Here is a 25773-nt window from a genome sequence, read left to right as displayed (position 1 = left end):
CCTCTGTAGCTGTCCTATATCTGCAGCTCTGCATAACACACACACACGCACGCACGCACGCACGCACACACACACACACACACACACACACACACACACACACACACACACACACACACACACACACACACACACACACACACACACACACACACACACACACACACACACACAGTGTTTTGCTTCAGGCTTGTGCATCAGTCACAGGCAATCAGGTTCTGTTTTTGGCTCTGTCTCAGCCTCTGGAGCTGAAGCCAAACTGTTAAAGGACATTAACTCACAGTGTGTGTGTGTGTATTCATACCGTACTGCCGTTCCCCAGTGAGGTCAGAGAGATGACTGTCTCCAGTCTCGTTCCATTGGATAGTCTGAGTGTTTCACAGCTGATGTAAATTATATCAAATCATTGCGGTATTAAATGTTATTTTTTTCCAGTTGTCAGAGCAGATGATCAGATGTCCAACCTGTCCAGGTATTGTCTGTGTTTTGAGTATTGTATGGAGACTGTATTTAGACAAAAATCAACTCTGGAACCTGTACTTTATTGAATAGGTAGCAGGCTCCAGTAGTGGTTTCCTCCCTATCCAGATGGGATTAGTTGTAGTGTTTTAAAGATGCTGGATGTTCCCACTTCCGAATGATCCCGCTAAATACACTTTACTGACCTCTCTCCCATTCTCTACAGAGGAAGACTCCTAGTTCCTAATCATAGTCTTACTACTCAGCTGATCTCTGCCTGTCATAGAGCTTCTGACCTCTGACGAGAGAGAGAGAGAGAGAGAGAGACAAACAAGGGAGGAGAGAGAGAGAGAGAGACAAACAAGGGAGAAGAGAGAGAGAGAGACAAACAAGGGAGGAGGGAGAGAGGGAGAGAGAGACAAACAAGGGAGGAGAAGGAGGAGAGGGAGAGAGAGACAAACAAGGGAGAAGAGAGTGAGGGAGAGTGAGAGACAAACAAGGGAGGAGAGAGCGAGGGAGAGTGAGAGACAAACAAGGGAGGAGGGAGGGAGGGAGGGAGGGCGGGCGGGGGGTGAGAGTAGGCAGAGATAGAGAAAGGAACTGGGAGAAAGAAGAAGAGAGTGGTGGATAGAAGGGTAGGGTCTGGGGACTGGAAGGGATTGGAGGGGACTAGAGGGGACTGGGGACTGGAGGGGCCTGGAGGGGACTGGGGACTGGAGGGGTCCGGAGGGGCCTGGGGACTGGAGGAGACTGGAGGGGACTGGAGGGGACTAGAGGGGACTGGAGGGGACTAGAGGGGACTGGAGGGGACTAGAGGGGACTGGGGTCTGGAGGAGACTGGAGGGGACTAGAGGGGACTGGGGACTGGAGGAGACTGGAGGGGACTGGGGACTGGAGGGGTCCGGAGGGGCCTGAGGACTGGAGGAGACTGGAGGGGACTGGGGACTGGAGGGGTCTGGGGACTGGAGGAGACTGGAGGGGACTAGAGGGGACTGGGGACTGGAGGGGCCTGGGGTCTAGAGGAGACTGGAGGGGACTAGAGGGGACTGGGGACTGGAGGAGACTGGAGGGGACTGGGGACTGGAGGGGTCCGGAGGGGCCTGGGGACTGGAGGGGACTAGAGGGGACTGGGGACTGGAGGGGCCTGGGGACTGGAGGAGACTGGAGGGGACTGGGGACTGGAGGGGTCTGGGGACTGGAGGAGACTGGAGGGGACTAGAGGGGACTGGGGACTGGAGGGGCCTGGGGTCTGGAGGAGACTGGAGGGGACTAGAGGGGACTGGGGTCTGGAGGAGACTGGAGGGGCCTGGGGTCTGGAGGAGACTGGAGGGGACTGGGGACTGGAGGGGTCTGGGGTCTGGGGGAGACTGGAGGGGACTGGGGACTGGAGGGGTCCGGAGGGGCCTGGGGTCTGGAGGAGACTGGAGGGGACTGGGGACTGGAAGGGACTGGAGGGGACTAGAGGGGATTGGGGACTGGAGGGGCCTGGGGTCTGGAGGAGACTGGAGGGGCCTGGGGTCTGGAGGAGACTGGAGGGGACTGGGGACTGGAGGGGTCCGGAGGGGCCTGGGGTCTGGAGGAGACTGGAGGGGCCTGGGGTCTGGAGGAGACTGGAGGGGACTGGAGGGGCCTGGGGTCTGGAGGAGACTGGAGGGGCCTGGGGTCTGGAGGAGACTGGAGGGGACTGGAGGGGCCTGGGGTCTGGAGGGGTCTGGGGACTGGAGGAGACTGGAGGGGCCTGCGGTCTGGAGGAGACTGGAGGGGCCTGGGGTCTGGAGGAGACTGGAGGGGTCTGGGGACTGGAGGGGACTGGGGACTGGAGGGGACTGGGGACTGGAGGGGTCTGAAGGGGCCTGGGGACTGGGGGGGTCTGAAGGGGCCTGGGGACTGGAGGGGTCTGGAGGGGCCTGGGGTCTGGAGGGGTCTGGAGGGGTCTGGGGTGGTCTTGGGTCTGGGGACTGGAGGGGACTGGGGACTGGAGTGGTCTTGGGTCTGGGACTGGAGCAGGGTGTCTTTGATAAGGCTATACAAAGTGAAAAGGTCTCGGCTAAATACCAGAAAGAATGTGGAGAGGAAATAGGAGGTAGAGAAGAGATAAGGCAGCTAGCAGCTGCACTGAGGAGGCTTTTGTGTCATTGTATCAAGTTACCTACAATGTGTGTGTGTGTGTGTGTGTGTGTGTGTGTGTGTGTGTGTGTGTGTGTGTGTGTGTGTGTGTGTGTGTGTGCATGAGTGCCTGCCTGTGAGCTTTTTTCTGTGTTCTGTCCACCTGAGTTCATGGTCCAGTGATGTTGCTGACTGAGCCAGGCTGGACTCCACAATACATGGCGCCTCCAGGACTGGAGCAGTGTGACAGGGTCTGGGGTCTGGAGCAGTGTGACAGGGTCTGGGGTCTGGAGCAGTGTGACAGGGTCTGGGGTCTGGAGCAGTGTGACAGGGTCTGGGGTCTGGAGCAGTGTGACAGGGTCTGGGGTCTGGAGCAGTGTGACAGGGTCTGGGGTCTGGAGCAGTGTGACAGGGTCTGGGGTCTGGAGCAGTGTGACAGGGTCTGGGGTCTGGAGCAGTGTGACAGGGTCTGGGGTCTGGAGCAGGAATGAGGATGAAGGAAGGCGAGAAGGAGAAGGAAAGAGAGAAGGAGAGAAGAGAGGAGTAAGGAGGAAGAAGGAAGGAGAGAAGGAGAGGAGACAAGATGGTACGAGAACAGACGAGAGTAGAGCGCTCTCATTAAGAATGGGTGTTTAGTAATACTGACAGTAATCTGTCTTGTAGTTCACAAACGACTGTTATCTACAGTGTAGTCTACATCATTAGGTGATTATAATGAGATGAGGTAAGGTAATTGGGATGTCAATGTAAGACAATGATATGCTATGAGTCTGTTATTATGCTAATGCCTTGATCACTGGACATCATTTACATACTCTGAGGCAGGACTGCCTGTGTGAACTTGATTAACACATTTTATATGTTAAGGATTGGCCCCTTTTATAAAAATGTTGCCTAAAATGACATATCCAAATGTAATTGCCTGTAGCTCAGGACCTGAAGCAAGGATATGCATATTCTTGGTACCATTTGAAAGGAAACAATTTGAAGTTTGTAGAAATGTTAAAGGAATGTAGGAGAATATAACCTGCCCCTAACCCTAATGTTGTCAGTGATGTGACAATGTCTCTGTTAGGATATTAGTTCTATATGTTGTCAGTGATGTGACAATGTCTCTGTTAGGATATTAGTTCTGTATGCTGTCAGTGATGTGACAATGTCTCTGTTAGGATATTAGTTCTATATGTTGTCAGTGATGTGACAATGTCTCTGTTAGGATATTAGTTCTATATGTTGTCAGTGATGTGACAATGTCTCTGTTAGGATATTAGTTCTATATGTTGTCAGTGATGTGACAATGTCTCTGTTAGGATATTAGTTCTATATGTTGTCAGTGATGTGACAATGTCTCTGTTAGGATATTAGTTCTATATGCTGTCAGTGATGTGACAATGTCTCTGTTAGGATATTAGTTCTATATGCTGTCAGTGATGTGACAAATGCAATATATTTTGATATTTAGTATTCAAATGTATTTATTGTAATATTAGTTGTTAGTATGTTAGTATTTAGACTAATCTATTAGGAAAACTGTTAATAACATGGTCTGGCAACTATTAGTTGTATTCTGGGACACTGTCTGGCTCCGTTATAATGATGTCATTGACCTATCACCTCCCAAGGTCATTGTGTCATCCTATAACACCCTAAATGATTGGCTGTTTAGACTAGCGGCTGTATTTATCTAAATGGTGATGGATCATTCCACTTCCTGGGTGGTTGTGTGTGTGTGTGCGTGTGTGTGTGTGTGTGTGTGTGTGTGTGTGTGTGTGTGTGTGTGTGTGTGTGTGTGTGTGTGTGTGTGTGTGTGTGTGTGTGTGTGTGTGTGTCAGCAGATGATATGAGCTTGGACATGATACGCATGCTGATTGAATCAATACACAGAGGAAACGCACGGTCGGGTCCATTACAATCCAATAACGCCTGTTTGTCTGTGTGTGCTTGCATGCTTTCATGCGTGCGTATGTGTGTCTACCCTTGAAGATTGTTTGCACGGTGCAGAAGACAAAGAGGAAGGACACTCTGTTGGTTTGCAATATTTTTCTGTAAATATGCTTATCGACCACCAGTAGGGGCAGCTACAGAATATATTCATGATCATCTGAAATACAGGAGAGCAGAGAGATGTTTGATCATCTGAAATACAGGAGAGCAGAGAGATGTTTGATCATCTGAAATACAGGAGAGCAGAGAGATGTTTGATCATCTGAAATACAGGAGAGCAGAGAGATGTTTGATCATCTGAAATACAGGAGAGCAGAGAGATGTTTGATCATCTGAAATACAGGAGAGCAGAGAGATGCTTGATCATCTGAAATACAGGAGAGCAGAGAGATGTTTGATCATCTGAAATACAGGAGAGCAGAGAGATGTTTGATCATCTGAAATACAGGAGAGCAGAGAGATGTTTGATCATCTGAAATACAGGAGAGCTCTCTGCTCTCCTGTATTTCAGATGATCAAACATCTCTCTGCTCTCCTGTCGCTCTGGATAAGAGCGTCTGCTAAATGACTAAAATGTAAATGTAAAAACATGTGCCATTTGGGACGCAAGCATGGTCAGACTGCTGTGTAATGGTAATTGACTAGTTCTAGCCTCTACATTACCACTAGAACAGACAAATGAGACACCAGGCAGCTCTATAGGACAGACAGATGTTTTCTCTATTGTTGTTGAGTCTAATAGCGTTGTATTGTTGTGGTGTTTGTTTGTATGACCATACATTCTGTTGTGTTGTTTGTTTGTATGGCCATACATTCTGTTGTGTTGTTTACATGGCCATTCATTCTGTTGTGTTGTTTGTTTATATGGCCATACATTCTGTTGTGTTGTTTACATGGCCATTCTGTTGTGTTGTTTACATGGCCATTCTGTTGTGTTGTTTGTTTGTATGGCCATACATTCTGTTGTGTTGTTTACACGGCCATTCATTCTGTTGTGTTGTTTGTGTATATGGCCATACATTCTGTTGTGTTGTTTACATGGCCATTCATTCTGTTGTGTTATTTGTTTATATGGCCATACATTCTGTTGTGCTATTTGTGTATATGGCCATACATTCTGTTGTGTTGTTTACATGGCCATTCTGTTGTGTTGTTTGTTTATATGGCCATACATTCTGTTGTGTTGTTTACATGGCCATTCTGTTGTGTTGTTTGTTTGTATGGCCATACATTCTGTTGTGTTGTTTACATGGCCATTCATTCTGTTGTGTTGTTTGTGTATATGGCCATACATTCTGTTGTGTTGTTTACATGGCCATACATTCTGTTGTGTTATTTGTTTATATGGCCATTCATTCTGTTGTGTTATTTGTGTATATGGCCATACATTCTGTTGTGTTATTTGTTTATATGGCCATACATTTTGTTGTGTTGTTTGTTTATATGGCCATACATTTTGTTGTGTTGTTTGTGTATATGGCCATACATTTTGTTGTGTTGTTTGTTTATATGGCCATACATTTTGTTGTGTTGTTTGTTTATATAGCCATACGTTCTGTTGTGTTGTTTGTGTATATGGCCATACATTTTGTTGTGTTATTTGTTTGTAATGCCATACATTCTTTTGTTCTGTTTGTTTATATAGCCATACATTCTGTTGTGTTGTTTGTGTATATGGCCATACATTCTTTTGTTCTGTTTGTTTACATGGCCACACATTGTTGTTTTGTTTGTTTATATGGCCATACATTATTTTGTTTTGGATCATATTGAATCAGAGTAGATGTAGAATATTAACATGTACATTTACATTACATTTAAGTCATTTAGCAGACGCTCTTATCCAGAGCGACTTACAAATTGTATGGATGTAGAGGTGCAGAGAGCCTGTTTGTCTGGTAGAATATTAACATGTATGGATGTAGAGGTGCAGAGAGCCTGTTTGTCTGGTAGAATATTAACATGTATGGATGTAGAGGTGCAGAGAGCCTGTTTGTCTGGTAGAATATTAACATGTATGGATGTAGAGGTGCAGAGAGCCTGTTTGTCTGGTAGAATATTAACATGTATGGATGTAGAGGTGCAGAGAGCCTGTTTGTCTGGTAGAATATTAACATGTATGGATGTAGAGGTGCAGAGAGCCTGTTTGTCTGGTAGAATATTAACATGTATGGATGTAGAGGTGCAGAGAGCCTGTTTGTCTGGTAGAATATTAACATGTATGGATGTAGAGGTGCAGAGAGCCTGTTTGTCTGGTAGAATATTAACATGTATGGATGTAGAGGTGCAGAGAGCCTGTTTGTCTGGTAGAATATTAACATGTATGGATGTAGAGGTGCAGAGAGCCTGTTTGACTGGTAGAATATTAACATGTATGGATGTAGAGGTGCAGAGAGCCTGTTTGTCTGGTAGAATATTAACATGTATGGATGTAGAGGTGCAGAGAGCCTGTTTGTCTGGTAGAATATTAACATGTATGGATGTAGAGGTGCAGAGAGCCTGTTTGTCTGGTAGAATATTAACATGTATGGATGTAGAGGTGCAGAGAGCCTGTTTGTCTGGTAGAATACACACAAGCCACATACACACACACACACAACTCTCTCTCACCCTTTACATTCATATTTTACATTTTAGTAATTTAGCAGACGCTCTTATCCAGAGCGACTTACATTTCAATCTAATATATTTATAAAGCCCTTTTTACATCAGTCGATGTCACAAAGTGCTGTACAATAAGCGATCGGACCACCAGCTAATTGGCCTCCATATAACTCTTACAGAATTATTCAAGTGGATGGGGATATTGGTACAGGTATAGTATAAATATTACAACAAATGTTATGGTTAAATTCAAATATACTGATTAATAAATAAACATTCTTTATGGATAATTATTTTTTTATTATATTTATTAATGATATTATGAATAGAAATGGAGGAGTTATGTGACATATGCAGTTATCGAAAATATATGGGAATATCGGCTCAATCCAAATTTACTACTGATTGCAGCACTACCACAAAAATGGAGGCAACAAGTGGAAAAGGGAGAAGGTAGAGAACTTGCTTGCCTGCCGTATATTAAAGATACAAATTGGCTGAAAGGAACTGGCATAAATACAAAAATATACCAGTTTCATCTGAGAACAAAAATGTTGACAGCTGCGCCATACAGGTTACAAAATAAATGGGAGGAGCTTTTCAACATACCAATTCCATGGCAAAAAACGACACTTTATTCAACACTTAGAGTTTTTCAATTTAAATTACTATAGAAAACTCCACCAACAGAATGCTATATATATATTGAGATCCGGGCTGTTCGCTGGCCATGGCAGAACACTGACATTCCTGTTTTGCAGGAAATCACGCGCAGAATGAGCAGTATGGCTGGTGGCATTGTCATGCTGGAGGGTCATGTCAGGATGAGCCTGCAGGAAGGGTACCATATGAGGGAGGAGTATGTCTTCCCAGTAACGCACAGCGTTGAGATTGCCTGCAATGACAACAAGCTCAGTCCGATGATGCTGTGACACACCGCCCCAGACCATGACGGACCCTCCACCTCCAAATCAATCCCGCTCCAGAGTACAGGCCTCGGTGTAATGCTCATTCCTTAAACAATAAATGTGAATCCGACCATCCCCCTGGTGAGACAAAACCACGAAATGAAGATATTTGTCCTCCGAAGAGGGGTTAAAAAAAATCTCAAACTTTATTTCATTAATCTTAAAATAGCTAGGTGGGACAACCACATATGACAGGCATAGAAAGTACATTTTTCGTTGATAATGTAGCTGTCAGTAGAGACAGAGTTAAAAAGGGGGGTCAAGTGCTGGTTAAGTGTTTTCTCTCTCTCTCACACACACACACACACACACACACACACACACACACACACACACACACACACACACACACACACACACACACACACACACACACACACACACACACACACACACACACACACACACACACACACTGTGACACACAACTATCACCTCTCTCAGCAGTGCACCTTGGCAGAGTCTGACTCATTAAGGAGATCTATTAACCCAGTCCAACCCAGGCCAGGAGAGCACTCAGCCTCATTAGGAAGGTTGTTAGGGTTGGTAGAGGTTGTCAGGGCTAATTTTAGTCACCAGCAGCAGTGATGTAGTGCTAACAATAGGTGGCTAAAGCCTAATCGCTGTTTGCAGTGAGCTCCCTATACTTTCAATGCATTTTTCCGCAATAGGTGCAATAACAGCATTTAAGTGCGTTTACCCTCAACTACACCCCGACCAATCAGGTTGGGGTCAACAACACCACCGACCAGTACCACAGAGAAGGTTCAGGTTGGGGTTAATTACACCACCGACCAGTACCACAGAGAAGGTTCAGGTTGGGGTCAACAACACCACCGACCAGCACCACAGAGAAGGTTCAGGTAGGGGTCAACTACACCACCGACCAGCACCACAGAGAGGTTCAGGTAGGGGTCAACAACACCACCGACCAGTACCACAGAGAAGGTTCAGGTTGGGGTCAGCAACATCACCGACCAGCACCACAGAGAGGTTCAGGTAGGGGTCAACTACACCACCGACCAGCACCAAAGAGAAGTTCAGGTAGGGGTCAACTACACCACCGACCAGTACCACAGAGAGGTTCAGGTAGGGGTCAACTACACCACCGACCAGCACCAAAGAGAAGTTCAGGTAGGGGTCAACTACACCACCGACCAGTACCACAGAGAGGTTCAGGTAGGGGTCAACTACACCACCGACCAGCACCACAGAGAAGTTCAGGTAGGGGTCAACTACACCACTGACCAGCACCACAGAGAGGTTCAGGTAGGGGTCAACTACACCACCGACCAGCACCACAGAGAGGTTCAGGAAGGGGTCAACTACTGTAGGTCCTGGTCCATGTGTAGATTTAAACTAAGGAACCTGAGACGTTGAGATGGAAGTTTTTTGACAGTTCTTTACTTAAAAACTAAATTCACCCTTCTAATCAGGAATGCTCCAACAGTTACAAAATAAACTCAGCAAAAAAAGAAACGTCCTCTCAATGTCAACTGCATTTATTTTCAGCAAACTTAACATGTGTAAATATTTGTATGAACATAACAAGATTCATCAACTGAGACATAAACTGAACAAGTTCCACAGACATGTGACTAACAGAAATTGAATAATGTGTCCCCGAACAAAGGGGGGGTCAAAATCAAAAGTAACAGTCAGTATCTGGTGTGTCCACCAACTGCATTAAGTACTGCAGTGCATCTCCTCCTCATGGACTGCACCAGATTAGCCAGTTCTTGCTGTGAGATGTTACCCCACTCTTCCACCAAGGCACCTGCAAGTTCCCGGACATTTCTGGGGGGAATGGCCCTAGCCCTCACCCTCCGATCCAACAGGTCCCAGATGTGCTCAATGGGATTGAGATCCGGGCTGTTCGCTGGCCATGGCAGAACACTGACATTCCTGTTTTGCAGGAAATCACGCGCAGAATGAGCAGTATGGCTGGTGGCATTGTCATGCTGGAGGGTCATGTCAGGATGAGCCTGCAGGAAGGGTACCATATGAGGGAGGAGTATGTCTTCCCAGTAACGCACAGCGTTGAGATTGCCTGCAATGACAACAAGCTCAGTCCGATGATGCTGTGACACACCGCCCCAGACCATGACGGACCCTCCACCTCCAAATCAATCCCGCTCCAGAGTACAGGCCTCGGTGTAATGCTCATTCCTTAAACAATAAATGTGAATCCGACCATCCCCCTGGTGAGACAAAACCACGACTCATCAGTGAAGAGCACTTTTTGCCAGTCCTGTCTGGTCCAGCGTCGGTGGGTTTGTGCCCATAGGCGATGTTGTTGCCGGCTATGTCTGGTGAGCACCTGCCTTACAACAGGCCTACAAGCCCTAAGACCAGCCTCTCTCAGTCTATTGCGGACAGTCTGAGCACTGATGGAGGGATTGTGCGTTCCTGGTGTGACTCGGGCAGTTGTTGTTGCCATCCTGTATCTGTCCCGCAGGTGTGATGTTCGGATGTACCTATCCTGTGCAGGTGTTGTTACACGTGGTCTGCCACTGCGAGGACGATCAGCTGTCTGTCCTGTCTCCCTGTAGTGCTGTTTTAGGTGTCTCACAGTACGGACATTGCAATTTATTGCCCTGGCTACATCTGCAGTCCTCATGCCTCCTTGCAGCATGCTTAAGGCATGTTCACGCAGATGATCAGGGACCCTGGACATCTTTCTTTTGGTATTTTTCAGAGTCAGTAGAAAGGCCTCTTTAGTGTCCTAAGTTTTCATAACTGTGACCTTAATTGCCTACCGTCTGTAAGCTGTTTGTGTCTTAACAGTCGTTCCACAGGTGCATGTTCATTAATTGTTTATGGTTCAGTGAACAAGCATGGGAAACGGTGTTTAAACCCTTTACAATGAAGATCTGTGAAGTTATTTGGATTTTTACGAATTATCTTTGAAAGACAGGGTCCTGAAGAAGGGACATTTCTTTTTTTGCTGAGTTTAGAACACCCAGTATTAAAAAGCGATTTCTTGAAAGTAATGATGACCAGCCCTCAGCCCTCAGTCCTCATCATATTATCCAATACCATAATCACACTGTCCTGTCCATTCCATTCTGTGTGCATGTGTGTGTGTGAGTGTGTGAGTGAGTGAGCGCGTGTGTGTGTGTGTGTCGCAGACTGCACACAGATTCCTGTATAGAGAGAAGCATCTCTGTTTATTGTTTAATAGTGATGTCAAACCAAGCTTTAACATTTACACACACAGTAGTCCAGCTGTTATAATCTGTGTCTCAAATGGCATCCTATTTCCTATGAAGTGCACTACATACTGTATGTCCAGGGCCCATAGTGTTCCATTTAGGACAGAACCATAAAGACTACAGAACAGCTGGTTAAAACACTTCCTGCTGATGTGTACCCACTGGGCACAGATGTCACTTCAAATTCTAGTTTGGATTCACATCTGGCTGAGTTGTCAACTAACGTGAATTGAATGGGAAATCAACAACAAAACATTCACCATGTCACTGGATTTATGTTCAAAGATGGGTGAGTAAAAGATTCCCTGATGACTTTTAGCAAACCCAATTAGTTTCCATGTTGAAATCAGATGGAAACAACGTTGATTCAACCAGTGGGTAGTTTGCTGTAAGTTGTGAGAGCAAGCTGGTAGTTAAATAAGTTATGTCATACTTAACTAACTTCAGTAACACGGAGCCACACAAACATTACTGTTAAAATACTTATTGCTTTATTAAGAAGTGAGACACAAATATATTATGTTTCATTTCTACATCTGTAGTTTTAGTATATCAATTACTGTGAGTGAGTGAGTGAGTGAGTGAGTGAGTGAGTGAGTGAGTGAGTGAGTGAGTGAGTGAGTGAGTGTGAGTAGTCTTCTGAGTATGCTCTGCGTGAAGAGAATGTGATCAGTGAGGTGTGAGATGAGCATGTGCTCTCTGGGATGTTACGAGTCCCTGCCCTTCAGTGTGTGTGTCTGTGTGTGTGTGTGTGTGTGTGTGTGTGTGTGTGTGTGTGTGTGTGTGTGTGTGTGTGTGTATGTGTGTGTGTGTGTGTGTGTGTGTGTGTGTGTGTGTGTGTGTGTGTGTGTGTGTGTGTGTGTGTGTGTGTGTGTGTGTGTGTGTGTGTGCTCACCAGAATGGAACAGGTCCCTGGCCTTCCTTCATGAATATTCATTACCCCCCTGTGCTCTATGTTCCGCTGCTGTCTGAGTGATGTCAGCTTGCGTGCGGGAAAACCAGTTGCCGTGGTAACAATGTTACCCCAAAGCGATGTGCAGTGCTGCAAAGAAAGCGTCTCCAACAGACCTGAGATGTGTTCAGGGGGCATGAAGAAGGAGCTTTATGATTAATGCAGGTGTTAATATCAGCAGCTCTGCATGTGTAGTTTATTATCTGTTTATCTGTCACTATAGTGTTCCTGGAATCTGAACACTAAACCATTAAACTCAAGACAACACACACAATGTCATGGAGATGGTAACACATTGTGTGTGAAACAAGCAACCATGTCACAAACAACCATCACACGCATAGAAGCATACACAACCCCTCCACCAATTAATGAAATCAACAAGTATGATGTGTAGTCTTTAATTTATATAATAAAGAGGAAGGCTTTCTACAGTCAACAGCAGCAACTCACCTTATAATAAAGGCCTTTATTAAGAGTCTATAGACATTTCAGCCTGACTATTGAAACAATGATTCATCTTTCAGAGTGAGTTAATACACACACACACACACACACACACACACACACACACACACACACACACACACACACACACACACACACACACACACACACACACACACACACACACACACACACACACACAGACACAAGCACACACGTACACACACACACACACACACACACACAGATATGGGACTAGGGGCTCCAAGGCATCGTACTGTAACTGGAAAATTGTGCAAATGCACTTGGAGCCATGTTGTATAAATGGGTCTGCAGTGATAAAAGAGTCTGCAGTGATAATAGGGACTGCAGTAATAATAGGGTCTGTAGTGATAATAAGGTCTGCAGTGATAATAGTGTCTGCAGTGATAATAAAGTATGCAGTGATAATAGAATCTGCAGTGATAATAGAGAATGCAGTGATAATAGAGAATGCAGTGATAATAGAGTCCACAGTGATAATAGAGTATACAGTGATAATAGAGTCTGCAGTGATAATAAGGTCTGCAGTGATAATAGGGTCAGCAGTGATAATAAGGTCTGCAGTGATAATAGAGTATGAAGTGATAATAGGGTATGCAGGGATAATACGGTCTGCAGTGACAATAGAGTATGGAGTGATAATAGGGTCTGCAGTAATAATAAGGTCTATAGTGATAACATGGTCTGCAGTGATAATAGTCGGCAGTGATAATAGAGTATGCAGTGATAATAGCGTCTGCAGTGATAATATGGTCTGCAGTGATAATAGAGTATGCAGTGATAATAGAGAATGAAGTGATAATAGGGTCTGCAGTGATAACAGAGTCTGCAGTGATAATAGAGTCTGCAGTGATACTAGGGTCTGCAGTGATAATAGAGAATGAAGTGATAATAGGGTCTGCAGTGATAACAGAGTCTGCAGTGATAATAGAGTCTGCAGTGATAATAGGGTCTGCAGTGATAATAGGGTCTGCAGTGATAATAGAGTCTGCAGTGATAATAGGGTCTGCAGTGATAATAGAGTGCGCAGTGATACTAGGGTCTGCAGTGATGATAGGGTCTGCAGTGATAATAGAATCTGCAGTGATAATAGCGCCTGCAGTGATAATAGGTTCTGCAGTGCTATTGGAGTCTGCAATGTTAATAGGGCCTGCAGTGACAATAAGGTCTGCAGTGATAATAGAGTATGCAGTGATAATAGTCTGTAGTGATAATAGAGCATTCCGTGATAATAGGGTCTGCAGTGATAATAGGGTCTGCAGTGATAATAGGGCCTGCAGTGATACTAGGGTCTGCAGTGATGATAGGGTCTGCAGTGATAATAGAATCTGCAGTGATAATAGCGCCTGCAGTGATAATAGGTTCTGCAGTGCTATTAGAGTCTGCAATGTTAATAGGGCCTGCAGTGACAATAAGGTCTCCAGTGATAATATAGTCTGCAGTGATAATAAGGTTTGCAGTGAAAATAGGGTCTGCAGTGATAATAGGGCCTGCAGTGATAATAGGATCTGCAGTGATAATAGAGTCTGCAGTGAGAACATGGTCTGCAGTGATAATAGAGAATTAAGTGATAATAGGGTCTGCAGTGATAATAGAGTATGCAGTGATAATAGGGTCTGCAGTTATAATAGGGTCTGCAGTGATAATATGGTCTGCAGTGATAATAGAGTATGCAGTGATAATAGAGTATGCAGTGATGATATGTTCTGCTGTGATAATAGGGTATGCAGTGATAATAGAGTCTGCAGTGATAATAGGGTCTGCAGTGATAATAGAGTATGCAGTGATAATAGAGTCTGCAGTGATTATATGGTCTGCAGTGATAATATGATCTGCAGTGATAATAGCGCCTGCAGTGATAATAGGTTCTGCAGTGCTATTAGAGTCTGCAATGTTAATAGGGTCTGCAGTGACAATAAGGTCTGCAGTGATAATAGAGTATGCAGTGATAATAGTCTGTAGTGATAATAGAGCATTCCGTGATAATAGGGTCTGCAGTGATAATAGGGTCTGCAGTGATAATAGGGCCTGCAGTGATACTAGGGTCTGCAGTGATGATAGGGTCTGCAGTGATAATAGAATCTGCAGTGATAATAGCGCCTGCAGTGATAATAGGTTCTGCAGGGCTATTAGAGTCTGCAATGTTAATAGGGCCTGCAGTGACAATAAGGTCTCCAGTGATAATATAGTCTGCAGTGATAATAAGGTTTGCAGTGAAAATAGGGTCTGCAGTGATAATAGGGCCTGCAGTGATAATAGGATCTGCAGTGATAATAGAGTCTGCAGTGAGAACATGGTCTGCAGTGATAATAGAGAATTAAGTGATAATAGGGTCTGCAGTGATAATAGAGTATGCAGTGATAATAGAGTATGCAGTGATAATAGGGTCTGCAGTTATAATAGGGTCTGCAGTGATAATATGGTCTGCAGTGATAATAGAGTATGCAGTGATAATAGAGTATGCAGTGATGATATGGTCTGCTGTGATAATAGGGTATGCAGTGATAATAGAGTCTGCAGTGATAATACAGTCTGCAGTGATAATAGGGTCTGCAGTGATAATAGAGTCTGCAGTGATAATAGGGTCTGCAGTGATTATATGGTCTGCAGTGATAATATGATCTGCAGTGATAATAGAGTATGCAGTGATAATATGGTCTGCTGTGATAATAGGGTATGCAGTGATAATAGAGTATGCAGTGATAATATGGTCTGCTGTGATAATAGGGTATGTAGTGATAATAGAGTCTGCAGTGATAATAAAGTCTGCAGTGATAATAGAGTCTGCAGTGATAATAGTCAACATTCTCTTCTTGGCCTATTGAGAGACTTGAGATGGAGAGGGTAAGAATGTGTGTGTGTGTGTGTGTGTGTGTGTGTGTGTGTGTGTGTGTGTGTGTGTGTGTGTGTGTTTGTGTGTGTGTGAGAGAGAGAGAGCAAGAGATAGAGAGAGAGAGTGTGTGTGTGTGTGAGAGAGGGAGAGGGTAGTGAGAGAGGGAGAGTGTGTGTGAGCGTTTGAAGTGTGGTTCAAATTAGCTGAAGGAAATGTGGATGGAAATAGAGCGTATTCAACGCAGAGGGAGGGAGGGAGAGCTGTTTCTCTTTAAAGAGGAAAGAGAGGAATAATTCCCACTTTCTACCTCAGTCTCCACACCTGCGACCCAGCAGCCAGCGGCCCCAGACATGTCTCCCAGGAGTACGCGTGTGTATATATGATTGATGAGTCTCAGTCAGATCTGGATCTCTGCCACAGCAGGCATGTTCCGCTCATAATAATGCCATCAATATGTGACTGACTGCATGTGTGTGTGTGTCTGCATGTTTGTGGGTCTGTGTAACAGTTTACCTTCCGTCCCTCTCCTCGCCCCTACCTGGGCTCGAACCAGGGACCCTCTGCACACATCGACAACAGCCACCCTCGAAGCATCGTTATCCATCGCTCCACAAAAGCCTCGGCCCTTGCAGAGCAAGGGGAGCAACTACTTCAAGGTCTGAGAGCGAGTGACGTCACCGATTGAAACGCTACTGGCGCGCACCCCGCTAACTAGCTAGCCATTTCACATCGGTTACATCTGCATATGTGTGTTTCTGCGTGTGTGTGTGTGTGTCTGCATGTGTGTGTGTCTGCATGTGTGTGTGTGTTTGCATGTGTGTGTGTCTGCGTGTGTGTGTGTCTGCGTGTGTGTGTGTCTGCGTGTGTTTGTGTCTGCCTGTGTGGGTCTGCGTGTGTGTCTGCGTGTGTGTGTCTGCATCTGTGTGTGTCTGCATGTGTTTGCGTGTGTGTGTGTCTGCGTGTGTGTGTGTGTGTGTGTGTGTGTGTGTGTGTGTGCCTTCATACAGTGTGTGTCCGTCTGGGGGAAGAGGGGTGTGTAATAAATTAAAGGTAGAGATAAAACGCATCACTTCACAGCAACACGTTTCACCAGAACTGTCAATTTCTGTAATTTCCTCACATTAGATTTCCAATCAAATCAGCATGAAAAATAACATTACCTGTGTTACTTCTTTACTGATTCCACTTTGTTTTCACCCTCTATTCTCCCTTTGCAGTTATTTTTAACAGAACGTTATACATTTTCTACACTATTTGTAACTTTCCCACAGAACTACCTTCGACCAAACACGGTTAGATATTTGACTATTTGATGCAGAGCAATTGTGTGACAATATTATTGATATTTAGAGAGTAATGCATTAAGCCCATTAAAAATGCATATGGACATTAGGCTACATGAAAGGAACATGTCCCCTGACATGTCCTATTGATTTGGGAGTGAATTACGAGCTCTTCTTTAGGATCCATTAAGGGACATATACTAATCACACACACTCAATGTCTTAAGAACTATTGATGACTGTCCCACCTACCGATCTACAGACCATCCTCCCTCTCTTACTCCCCTGAGGGATGACTGCTCTGAGAGATGATGTCACAGCTGGACCTCTTTCAAAAAAAAGACTGCTGGTCCTGAACAGGACCAAAAAAAGACGTCCAAAAGAAGTCAGTGTCAGTCGGGGCCAACTGGTGTAGCCTACCATGTCGGCCTGCAATGGAATTTCACAAATACCCATCCATGTGCTAAGCCCAGTACCTGTCAAACAGGCCGTTGCATTGACTTAATTAGTCCTGATTCCGGTGACTAATCAATGTGGCTATTTAAGCTCTGAATACCAACTGCCCAACTTCATCAGTAGTTATACTGGGCCTATTTGCAATGCTGAAGTACAGTATTTAATGTTTCGCTAGATAAGCTCGTTGACAGACATGAAACCACTGATCATGACAATTTAGCCCACAGGGTGAAACTCCTGGACAGCAGTTGTCAGTAGCCTAATTATCCATTACATTTTGTCTATTTTACTGTGACCTGACCTGTTTTTAGGATATGTTGTTTGTTAACATGTCAGGACATTTTGTATTTGATTGGGCGCCATTTAGGTTAGGCTATTTGATCGGAGAAACCTGAGTTTAAAAGTGGCTGTCATACACACATCCAGCCTGTAGGCTATAACCTGCATGAGGTTAAAAGTGGCTGTCATACACCCAGCCTGTAGGCTATAACCTGCATGAGGTTAAAAGTGGCTGTCATACATCCAGCCTGTACTATAACCTGCATGAGGTTAAAAGTGGCTGTCATACACCCAGCCTGTAGGCTATAACCTGCATGAGGTTAAAAGTGGCTGTCATACACACATCCAGCCTGTAGGCTATAACCTGCATGAGGTTAAAAGTGGCTGTCATACATCCAGCCTGTAGGCTATAACCTGCATGAGGTTAAAAGTGTCTGTCATACATCCAGCCTGTAGGCTATAACCTGCATGAGGTTAAAAGTGGCTGTCATACACACATCCAGCGTGTACTATAACCTGCATGAGGTTAAAAGTGGCTGTCATACATCCAGCCTGTAGGCTATAACCTGCATGAGGTTAAAAGTGGCTGTCGTACATCCAGCCTGTACTATAACCTGCATGAGGTTAAAAGTGGCTGTCATACATCCAGCCTGTAGGCTATAACCTGCATGAGGTTAAAAGTGGCTGTCATACATCCAGCCTGTAGGCTATAACCTGCATGAGGTTAAAAGTGGCTGTCATACACACATCCAGCCTGTAGGCTATAACCTGCATGAGGTTAAAAGTGGCTGTCATACATCCAGCCTGTAGGCTATAACCTGCATGAGGTTAAAAGTGGCTGTCATACACACATCCAGCCTGTAGGCTATAACCTGCATGAGGTTAAAAGTGTCTGTCATACACACATCCAGCCTGTAGGCTATAACCTGCATGAGGTTAAAAGTGGCTGTCATACACACATCCAGCCTGTAGGCTATAACCTGCATGAGGTTAAAAGTGGCTGTCATACACACATCCAGCCTGTAGGCTATAACCTGCATGAGGTTAAAAGTGTCTGTCATACACACATCCAGCCTGTAGGCTATAACCTGCATGAGGTTAAAAGTGGCTGTCATACACACATCCAGCCTGTAGGCTATAACCTGCATGAGGTTAAAAGTGGCAGTCATACATCCAGCCTGTAGGCTATAACCTGCATGAGGTTAAAAGTGGCTGTCATACACACATCCAGCCTGTAGGCTATAACCTGCATGAGCTTAAAAGTGGCTGTCGTACATCCAGCCTGTAGGCTATAACCTGCATGATGTTAAAAGTGGCTGTCATACATCCAGCCTGTACTATAACCTGCATGAGGTTAAAAGTGGCTGTCATACACACATCCAGCCTGTAGGCTATAACCTGCATGAGGTTAAAAGTGGCTGTCATACACACATCCAGCGTGTAGGCTATAACCTGCATGAGGTTAAAAGTGGCTGTCATACACCCAGCCTGTAGGCTATAACCTGCATGAGGTTAAAAGTGGCTGTCATACACACATCCAGCGTGTAGGCTATAACCTGCATGAGGTTAAAAGTGGCTGTCATACACCCAGCCTGTAGGCTATAACCTGCATGAGGTTAAAAGTGGCTGTCATACATCCAGCCTGTAGGCTATAACCTGCATGAGGTTAAAAGTGGCTGTCATACACCCAGCCTGTAGGCTATAACCTGCATGAGGTTAAAAGTGGCTGTCATACATCCAGCCTGTAGGCTATAACCTGCATGAGGTTAAAAGTGGCTGTCGTACATCCAGCCTGTAGGCTATAACCTGCATGAGGTTAAAAGTGTCTGTCATACACACATCCAGCCTGTAGGCTATAACCTGCATGAGGTTAAAAGTGGCTGTCATACATCCAGCCTGTACTATAACCTGCATGAGGTTAAAAGTGGCTGTCATACACACATCCAGCGTGTAGGCTATAACCTGCATGAGGTTAAAAGTGGCTGTCATACACCCAGCCTGTAGGCTATAACCTGCATGAGGTTAAAAGTGGCTGTCGTACATCCAGCCTGTAGGCTATAACCTGCATGAGGTTAAAAGTGGCTGTCATACATCCAGCCTGTAGGCTATAACCTGCATGAGGTTAAAAGTGGCTGTCATACATCCAGCCTGTAGGCTATAACCTGCATGAGGTTAAAAGTGGCTGTCATACACACACCCAGCCTGTAGGTTATAGAAAAGGCCACATTCTCTTCTGCTACATGATTTATGTTATATTGTTTTGGACGGAACGTTGCTGGAGCGTGGCAGGGATACATCTCTCCAACAGCATCCTGGAGAGGCGCGCTGGGAAGGGACAAGCATACCTTTGATGAAGTGGGTGGCATCAGCGCTCACCTAAAAAGCACGTGTCACTGGTTGAGAGAAATTGGGGCAGAATTATGTGAGGTTTTATGTGTTGTTGGAGACGCGTCTTGTTCAGTTTAGCTCATAAAATTCCGTCCTGTTCAATGACAGTCAAATCCTGCTAATGAGCGGGCCGGCCTTGGGAAACAAGACTTGCCTGCTGGTCAGGGTTGCCATGTTCGCGGTTTTCTAGCCAAATTTGGCTACTTTGAATACGATGTAGCGGGTGAAAATGTATTGGTGGAGGGTGGCGTGTTTTTGGACTACTTCTAAACTGCACTGCTGCCGCCATGGCATTTCTCTTCATTTTTTGATATATATTTTTAACTGTAACCTGCTGCTGACTATCAGGCAGTGAGCAGGTTGTTACTGAGTGAGTGAATGGTGGGGAGGGCCAGAGGAGTGTGTGAGCATTGAGAGCACTGATTGAGAGAGTGCTGCAGCAGAGGCAGCTGAGTCAAGGAAACAGATGCAGGAGCACACATCGTGACAACTTTATTACCAGTTGTAGGTAGGCTATTTAGATTGGTCATTATGGAGACACCCTTTATCAATAAAACATATTCATGCGGTAGAACTGATATAACGGCGACAAAGCACTGGCAAAGTACTTTAGGTGCGCTAGAGCTCTTTAGATAAATTCACTCAGAGGTTTAAATAAACTGTATTCGAATGTCGACGTATCTTATGGATGACCATATCAAGCGAAGGGTTTTACTCGTGCACTGCGCGAGTGGACATTTGAATCTCCCTCGCGTGCTTCTGTTATGGGAAAAAGTCCACAATGAAAATGACATTTCATGTGAAAGATAGGCACCATTTGCATCTGTTGGCTTTCAAGTAGGCTATTCATTTATATGCCATTGTAGGCTACTGTAGCCTACCATTTGATACAATACAATAAATATGTTGACAATATGGGACAAGGACATCCCAGCAGGCCAAACTTCCCTGACAATTCTGGGCCAATTGTGCGCCGCCTCATGGGTCTCCCAGTCGCGGCCGGCTGCAACAAAGCCCGGGATCGAACCCGGTCTGTAGTGACACCTCACATGCTGACGACACCGGTCGCGTCGCGTGTTCTTGTAAAATATTTTAGAATCTCACTATCTATTCCCACCATTGTACATTTGGCGCCAACAGTCGACCTGCGGTCCAGTGCATGGGCTAAGCTTGCTTGACAAATTTACCTCAGCAGCAGCAGTAGTTGGTTGAGACAGACAGAGCAGACAAAAGTGAAACATTACTGGATAGCTCGCTAGACTACTACTAGACTACAACGAGACTACTACTAGACTACTACTGGACTACTACTAGGCTACTACCCCTATACTACTACTAGACTGCTACTACTAGACTACTACTACTAGACTACAACTAGACTACTACTAGGTTACTACCACCAGGCTACTACTACTATACTACTACTAGGCTACAACTACTAGACTACTACTAGCCTACTACTAGACTACTACTACTAGACCACTACTAGACTACTACTAGACTACAACTAGACTACTACTAGCCTACTACTAGACTACTACTACTAGACCACTACTAGACTACTACTAGGTTACTACCACCAGACTACTACTACTATACTACTACTAGGCTACTACAAGGCTACAACTACTAGGCAACTACTAGACTACTACTAGGTACTACTACTAGAGTACTACTAGGCTACTACTACTAGACTACTACTAGACTACTACTATACAACTATTAGACTACTACTAGGCTACAACTACTAGGCTACTACTAGACTCCTACTAGGCTACTACTAGACAACTACTAGGCTACTACTAGACTCCTACTAGGCTACTACTAGACTACTACTATACTACTACTAGGCTACTACTAGACTACTACTACTATGCTACTACTACTAAACTACTACTAGGCTACTACTAGACTACTACTAGACTACTACTAGGTTACTACCACCAGACTACTACTACTATACTACTACTAGGCTACTACTAGACTACTACTAGACTACAACTAGACTACTACTAGGTTACTACCACCAGGCTACTACTACTACACTACTACTAGGCTACAACTACTAGACTACTACTAGGCTACTACTACTGGAATACTGCTAGGCTACAACTACTAGAATACTACTAGCCTACTACTACACTACTACTAGACTACTACTAGACTACTACTAGGTTACTACCACCAGACTACTACTACTATACTACTACTAGGCTACTACAAGGCTACAACTACTAGGCAACTACTAGACTACTACTAGGCTACTACTACTAGAATACTACTAGGCTACAACTACTAGAATACTACTAGCCTACTACTACTAGACCACTACTAGACTACTACTAGACTACTACTAGACCACTACTAGACTACTACTAGGTTACTACCACCAGACTACTACTACTATACTACTACTAGGCTACTACAAGGCTACAACTACTAGGCTACTACTAGACTACTACTAGGCTACTACTACTATACTACAACTAGACTACTACTAGGCTACTACTACTAGGCTACGACTAGGCTACAACTACTAGGCTACTACTAGACTACTACTATACTACTACTAGACTACTACTAGGCTACTACTACTATACTACTACTAGACTACTACTAGACGACTACTAGGCTACAACTACTAGACTACTACTAGGCTACTACTAGACTACTACTACTAGGCTACTACTAGACTACTACTAGGCTACAACTACTAGACTACTACTAGGCTACTACTAGACTACTACTAATAGGCTACTACTAGACTACTACTAGGCTACAACTAGACAACTACTAGGCTACTACTAGACTACTACTAGGCTACTACTAGACTACTACTACTAGGCTACTACTAGGCTACAACTACTAGGTTACTACTAGACTACTACTAGACTACTACTACTAGGCTACTACTAGGCTACAACTACTAGGCTACTACTAGACTACTACTAGGCTACTACTAGACTACTACTAGGCTACTACTAGACTACTACTAGGCTACTACTAGACTACTACTACTAGGCTACTACTAGACTACTACTAGGCTACAACTACTAGACTACTACTACTAGGCTACTACTAGGCTACAACTACTAGACTACTACTATACTACTACTAGACTACTACTAGGCTACTACTACTATACTACTACTAGACTACTACTAGACGACTACTAGATTAATATTAGACTACTACTAGGTACTACTACTAGACTACTACTAGGCTACTACTACTAGGCTACTACTACTAGAGTACTACTAGGCTACTACTACTAGAATACTACTAGGCTACAACTACTAGAATACTACGAGCCTACTACTAGACTACTACTACTAGACCACTACTAGACCACTACTAGTCTACTACTAGACCACTACTAGACTACTACTAGGCTACTACTAGACTACTACTACTAGACCACTACTAGACTACTACTAGACCACTACTAGACTACTACTAGACTACTACTAGACCACTACTAGACTACTACTAGGTTACTACCACCAGACTACTACTACTATACTACTACTAGGCTACTACAAGGCTACAACTACTAGGCAACTACTAGACTACTACTAGGTACTACTACTAGAGTACCACTAGGCTACAACTACTAGACTACTACTAGGCTACTACTACTATACTACAACTAGACTACTACTAGGCTACTACTACTAGGCTACTACTAGGCTACAACTACTAGGCTACTACTAGACTACTACTATACTACTACTAGACTACTACTAGGCTACTACTACTATACTACTACTAGACTACTACTAGACGACTACTAGGCTACAACTACTAGACTACTACTAGGCTACTACTAGACTACTACTACTAGGCTACTACTAGACTACTACTAGGCTACAACTACTAGACTACTACTAGGCTACTACTAGACTACTACTACTAGGCTACTACTAGGCTACAACTACTAGGCTACTACTAGACTACTACTAGGCTACTACTAGACTACTACTAGGCTACTACTAGACTACTACTAGGCTACAACTAGACTACTACTAGGCTACTACTAGACTACTACTAGACTACTACTACTAGGCTACTACTAGGCTACAACTACTAGGCTACTACTAGACTACTACTAGGCTACTACTAGACTACTACTAGGCTACTACTAGACTACTACTACTAGGCTACTACTAGACTACTACTACTAGGCTACTACTAGACTACTACTAGGCTACAACTACTAGACTACTACTACTAGGCTACTACTAGGCTACAACTACTAGACTACTACTATACTACTACTAGACTACTACTAGGCTACTACTACTATACTACTACTAGACTACTACTAGACGACTACTAGATTAATATTAGACTACTACTAGGTACTACTACTAGAGTACTACTAGGCTACTACTACTAGACTACTACTAGACTACTACTATACAACTATTAGACTACTACTAGGCTACAACTACTAGGCTACTACTAGACTCCTACTAGGCTACTACTAGACAACTACTAGACTACTACTAGACTACTACTAGGCTACTACTAGACTCCTACTAGGCTACTACTAGACTACTACTATACTACTACTAGGCTACTACTAGACTACTACTATACTACTACTAGGCTACTACTAGACTACTACTACTATGCTACTACTACTAAACTACTACTAGGCTACTACTAGACTACTACTAGGCTACTACTAGACTCCTACTAGGCTACTACTAGACTACTACTATACTACTACTAGGCCACTACTAGACTACTACTATACTACTACTAGGCTACTACTAGACTACTACTACTATGCTACTACTACTAAACTACTACAAGGCCACTACTACTATACTACTATTAGACTACTACTAGACGACTACTACTATGCTACAACTACTAGGCTACTACTAGACTACTACTGTACTACTACTAAACTACTACTAGGCTACTACTACTATACTACTACTAGACTACTACTAGACGACTACTAGATTAATATTAGACTACTACTAGGTACTACTACTAGACTACTACTAGGCTACTACTACTAGGCTACTACTAGATTAGTACTTGGGTACCTCTAGGCTACTACTACTTAACTACTACTAGAATACTACTATATCTAAATGACAGGAAACAGTCCACCTATATCAATGGGTTGTTTTCTTCCCTTCATGCTTTAGACTGTCGAATACCACAGGGCAGCTTCCTTGGGCCACTTCTTTACTTAATATATACCAACAACAATTTCTTATCTGAAACTCAAGCTACTATATATTTTGGGGAGATTTTTTTTATTTAACCTTTATTTAACTAGTCAAGTCAGTTAAGCCCTGTCCCCCCATCCCCGTCCTTTGGTCCTCAGCAGCCCCCCAGCGGCGAGGAGGCAGGAACCAGTAATATGGGGACAGAACCCGCCCAGCCATTAATGGAGGAGCTGACTGAAGAAGAAGTGGCCTTCCTCAGAGACGGCAGCACAGCAGACACACACTGTGGAGTACAGGAGGGGCTAGGAGCCAAGGTGTGTATTACTGTCATACACATAACATAACACAACACACAGTATATTTTCATTAATGTTGCTTCAAATCAAAGGTCAAGTGATGATGACACACAGACCCAGTGGTCAGTTTGAACTCTCCTCTTGTCTCTTTCCAGGAGGGTCAGAGTGAAGCGACCCCCAGCACCAGTGGAGGGGAGGCAGGGAGTTCCACTCAGCAAGGGGCTCGTTTGTTGCACCCCAAACCATCAACCTCAGGTAAAAGAGACAGACAAGAATAGACTGTTAGAGTTTTATATGGTGATTTCGTTT

The 25773-nt window shown here is 44.3% G+C and overlaps 1 long non-coding RNA gene and 1 pseudogene across 1 annotated transcript; one reads left to right on the top strand and one right to left on the bottom strand.

Moving 5' to 3' along the window:
• Positions 1–1128: 1128 nt before the first annotated feature.
• On the bottom strand, positions 1129–9427 carry LOC115206756 (proline-rich extensin-like protein EPR1; annotated as a pseudogene).
• Positions 9428–11510: 2083 nt separating this feature from the next.
• Positions 11511–25759, top strand: LOC115204896 (uncharacterized). Its single transcript, XR_003880513.1, has 3 exons — positions 11511–11585; positions 25327–25482; positions 25620–25759. It is a non-coding gene; the product is annotated as an uncharacterized LOC115204896 (long non-coding RNA).
• The last annotated feature ends 14 nt before the right edge of the window (positions 25760–25773 follow it).

The sequence above is a fragment of the Salmo trutta genome, chromosome 13 (assembly GCF_901001165.1).
Source record: "Salmo trutta chromosome 13, fSalTru1.1, whole genome shotgun sequence".
In the NCBI taxonomy this organism is placed as follows: Eukaryota; Metazoa; Chordata; class Actinopteri; order Salmoniformes; family Salmonidae; genus Salmo; species Salmo trutta.
Note: the sequence above shows the minus strand (reverse complement) of the source record. Positions and strands in the feature narration are given on the sequence as shown.